The sequence below is a fragment of the Mastomys coucha genome, unplaced genomic scaffold, assembly GCF_008632895.1.
Source record: "Mastomys coucha isolate ucsf_1 unplaced genomic scaffold, UCSF_Mcou_1 pScaffold11, whole genome shotgun sequence".
NCBI classification, from domain to species: domain Eukaryota; kingdom Metazoa; phylum Chordata; class Mammalia; order Rodentia; family Muridae; genus Mastomys; species Mastomys coucha.
In genome coordinates, this window is record NW_022196893.1 from 6,196,311 (window position 1) to 6,201,053 (window position 4,743).

Genomic DNA, 4,743 nt, shown 5'->3' on the forward strand with positions numbered 1-4,743 from the left:
ATTAAAGACATGTGCCACCACTACCTGGCTAGCTCCTGCTTCTTGACCTACTTGAGTTTCAGTCCTGACTTCCTTTGATGATAAACAGCAATGTGGAAATGTAAGCTGAATAAATCGTTTCATCCCCAACTTGCTTCTTGGTCATGATGTTTGGTGCAGCAATAGAGACTCTGACTAAGACAAATTGGTATCAGCATAGTAGGATATTCCTGTGACAACCTGACCAGGTTTTGGGGAGTACTGTGGAAGGACTTTGGAACTTTGGGCTAGAAGAGCCATTGGGTGTTAAAAACTGTGTAATGTTCTGTAGAAGCTTGGAAGTTAATGTTGAAAACAGTGCAAATGATGGAGGCCTGGCTTTTGAAATTTCAGAGGGAAGAATGAAGCCTCTTTCTTATCAGGGCCCTTGACAGTTTGTTTGTGAAGATTCTGTGGTTTTGGATAGCTGGGGCTAAAAATCCTCTGTGATTAACAAGATACCAGAACTACTAGAGTGAACCTTTGTGTTGCTGGAACTATTGATGCTGGTTAGATGGAACTAAGAAATTAGCAGTGATGAAGAAGAGACCAGAAGAGGCTCTTTTCTAGAGATACCTCAAGCTATGGCTGAACTTGGTAAAGTTTAAGAGTCACCCAGGTGGTACTGGTTTTGAAGGCATGAAGGGGTCATGAAGAACAGCTGAGGCTCAGAAGGCCATTGGTGAAGGTGTAGCCTCAGTTGCAATTGATGGCCCAGGACTGAAGGAGTCATCTGAAGGGGTCATGCAAAGGAGTTGAGGCTATTGGTAAAATCTAGTTCCAGCAGAAGACAGCAAGCAGTGTTTTGGAGATGCCAGTACCATGAGATGACCACCAAGAACAGCAGCAACAGCGGAGTACAGGCAGCTGGAGCCTAGAAGACAAGCTATATGCTACAAAGGGCAGAACTGGAAAAACGACCCAAGACCTTGGAGGAACCCAGAAGATCTTGTGTGGACTCCAGAAATTGGGTGGCTCAAGTTTGATTTTGCTTTTGATTGTGGCTGTGCCCTGATATTTTTCCCTCTTGAAGTAAGAAAAGTATTTTAGTGGAGCCCACAATTAAGAGAATTTGAATTGGAAAAGAATGGATTTTAAAGGATATTATATATTTTAAAGGGATTGAAATTTTAATATGTAAAGACTGTGGGAATTTTAAAGTTATTTAGAACTTGGGGGTGAGTAAGAAAGTAAAGCTTAAGGCTTAATAGTGATGCTTTTTTGTGTCAAGTTGACAAAGGGTCAAATGTACTGGCTGGTTCTGTGTGTCAACTTGACACAAGCTGGAGTTACCACTGAGAAAGGAGCCTCCCTTGAGGAAATGCCTCCATGAGATCCAGCTGTAAGGCATTTTCTCAATTAGTGGTCAAGCATGGGAGGACCCATTGTGAGTGATGCCATCCCTGGCATAGTAGTGCTGAATTCTATAAGAAAGCAAGCTGAGCAAGCCAGGGGAAGTAAGCCAGTAATCAGCACCCCTCCATGACCTCTGCATCAGCTCTTACCTCCAAGTTCCTGCCCTATGTGAGTTCCTATCCTGACTTTCTTTGGTGATGAACAGCAATGTGGAAGTGTAAGCTGAATACACCCCTTTCTTCCCCAACTGGCTTCTTGGTCATGATGTTTTGTGCAGGAATACAAACCCTAAGACAAGGCCCATCCTCAAATTCCTTTCAGCATCAAGATCAAGGATCTGGTTTTACACCAGTGGATGTTCCTAGAAGACTACAGGGGGCATGGAATCTCAGGCTGGGCTGCTACTGAGAAGATGGCCTTGAAGAATTGGACAGTGCTCAGCTAGACACCACTTTGGCCAGGACTGCTTTACAATGCCTTAACCTCTAGCCTCTAAACTCTGCCCTAATTCCTCTCACATCAGTACTCAATATGACCGATATATACAACCTATATATCTATTAATTCTCCCCTTTTGTGTGTGTGTGTGTGTGTGTGTGTGTGTGTGTGTGTGTAGACTTTAAATAGGCAGGGGAAAATAATCATTATGAGGTATGAATAAAACTCTGAGCCTGGTTTTAGTATCAGTGCTGGGCTAAGACTCTAGAGTCTGACCAGATCATTTTATTTTGGCCAAATTTGATTAAGTACAGCACACATTTGGGGAAAGTATTCAGATAGCCATCAACTCAGCCCCTTGAGTACAGCAAAGCTTAAGACATGCTTACATTAAAGATCTTTACATATAGCTTCATCCATAAGATGATTTCCTTTTGACTTAGAAACAATGCTCAAGATAAAGGTCTAGGAAGCATGACTAGACTTAGGTAAACTTAATGCCTGTGAGTATCAGGGTTGGCTTGGTCTAAAAATTAGTCAATTAGGTTTTTGTAAAATACAAATTACATTTCTCACAAGACTGAATTTTATAACCTAGAATTGATGGGCAAGGTTTTAAAGGAAAATTGGTCTGGGATAAGTAAAACATAAATTCTTGAAGATACAGGCCAAGCCAGGCAGAAGATCACCACGTTGTGACCTACATGAACTCCATCCATTCCTGGCATTCCAGGAGAGGTAAGCTGTGTGTTTAACTTTCCTGGCTTCTCCAGTGCTTATCCAGGTACACAAGACCCTGTTTGCCCTCTACTTGGGTGTTACTCAAGACAGCTATGGCCAAAACACAGGTGTGTGAAGACCTGCCCAACTGATGCTGGGTTGGAAGCAGACACAATTAACCACAGCCTGGGTATAGTGGGCAGCATGAGGCTATGATTGGCTAGCAGCCACATGGGCCAGGTCTCACTCCTCCATAAGGCCTGTGCTATGATTTGACTGTTTGAGATAAAACAAAAACAAGTAACAGATATTAAAGATGTCTCCAGGTATCAAAACCTGAAGGGGGTGAATACCTTTGGTCTTCTAAATGCACTCCTTTCTCATAATCTAAGCAACGGATCGGTGGAAGAACTACAAGGCATGTACACTAGAGAAGTTTGTGTGTGTGTGTGTGTACACAAAGCAGGGCTTTACAGACACATAGGCAGCTCCTATTCTTGAGGAGCTCTGATGATTTCCCTTGCTTTAATTGCATCTACCCCACTCAACTACATCAGTTATTCAGGTGCACAGTCCACACTTTAAAAAAGTACTTTTTATTGATTCTCTGTAAATTTCCCATCTTGCACTTCAATTCCACTCATCACCCTATCCATCCCTTAGGCATCCTCAACCCTTGCAACCTCCCCATCAAAACATAAAAATAAAATAAAAAATGAGGGAAACATCTCGACATGGTAGCTGTGATGCAGCACAGTGTGCCACACAGTATACCCTTTTGTTCAAACACAGTATAGCCTATTTGATCATCGCTCACAGATGATCATTACCATGAGTCATTGCTCTGGTTGGAGGCCTCTGGCTTCTGCTACACTCTCAATACTGGGTTTGTCCCAGAATTCCCCTCTGATGTTGTTGCCCTGTGTCATGGAGATCCTGTAGCTTTGGATCTGCAGGACCAGCACCTTCATGTGCACCAGCCGTACTTAGATGGGGAAGATGTTGGGGTGAGCCAACTCTAAGCCCAGGATCTGGCCATGGGTGGTAATTGAGTTGGTCATCCCAGCAGCTCCCCAGCATGCACACTATCAAGGACAGCTCTCCTGCTTTGCCCACATGGGGTTCAGGGCCAGCTCTCCTGCCTATGGCAAATGGCAAGAGTCTGGACCAGCTCTCCTGTGTCCATGCCATGGGGGCCAGTGCTCCTGCAGGGCCTGAGGGCCTCAGTCAGTGAGGCCATGGGCAGTCTGCCTTTTAAAACAGAAAGAGAATGGCCAGGGTGGTAGTGAGTGTATACCTGCAAACCCAGCACTTGGAAGCAGAGGCCAGAAGAGACTGCAACAGAATCAAGGCCGAATATGGAAGAAAGTTCTAGAATCCCTACTCATGACTCAAGTCTCATGGCCCAATGTTGGATCTCTTGTTGTCAATGTGTCAAGTCAGTCCTTCCCAGTGGAGGCATCCATTACAGACTAAGACTCCAGGAAAGGCAGTGTAAGACTTCATTTGCTCTGAGCCAAACCTTGAGTCCCTGCAGGAAATGGCTTCTACCTCTGGAATAAAAAAATCTGACAGGGCAACCCCTACCCACCATTGAGGGCTCATCTCCTGGGCTTCCCCACCACAAGCAAGTGCTCTTCGGAATTGGGGGAACCCCCTCTCTACTCTCAGCATCAGCCCACCCAAACCAAGTGGTGCCCCACTCTGAGCTGGCAAACATGTGCAAGCTAGTGTGGCCAGCTGAAAGAACAGATAGGTGAACTGGCAGGCAGGACTTGATGAACTCAGTGTAGCAAAAGAAAAACAGAGATCTTGGCTGGAACAACAAAGGGTTTATTGGACTCAATAGAAGGACATTGAGCAACACACATAGGAAACCTACAGGACCCCAGATGCTTATGTGCGGATGGGGATGGCTTAATAACTTGGAATTTGACTCTTCCCTGTGCTGGCTACTTGCCTCCAGGGCCAAGAGTAGCAAGCCACAACAAAATAACATTCCAAGAAGTACACACCTGAAAGCCCTAGAGAGGAATGGGGCACCTGCCCAGCAGGGGCTATAAAGTTGAAACAAGTTGTTCCACACACTACCCTCACCTTGGAGTTTCTAAAACTTATAAGTCATCACTAGAGGGCTCCAGTGAGCACTGCTTACACATGAGGATAAAAGGACAAGGGTGGGGTCGTTGGGAGGACCATCACAGCAAGGTC

General features: G+C 45.0%; 1 protein-coding gene and 1 pseudogene across 3 annotated transcripts in view; both read right to left on the reverse strand.

The window, feature by feature from the left end:
* LOC116073947 (lymphocyte antigen 6A-2/6E-1-like) overlaps positions 1-4,743 on the reverse strand; it is a 46,242-nt gene that overhangs the window by 37,943 nt on the left and 3,556 nt on the right. The window lies entirely within an intron of this gene.
* LOC116082332 overlaps positions 3,621-4,743 on the reverse strand; it is a 4,332-nt pseudogene continuing 3,209 nt past the window's right edge.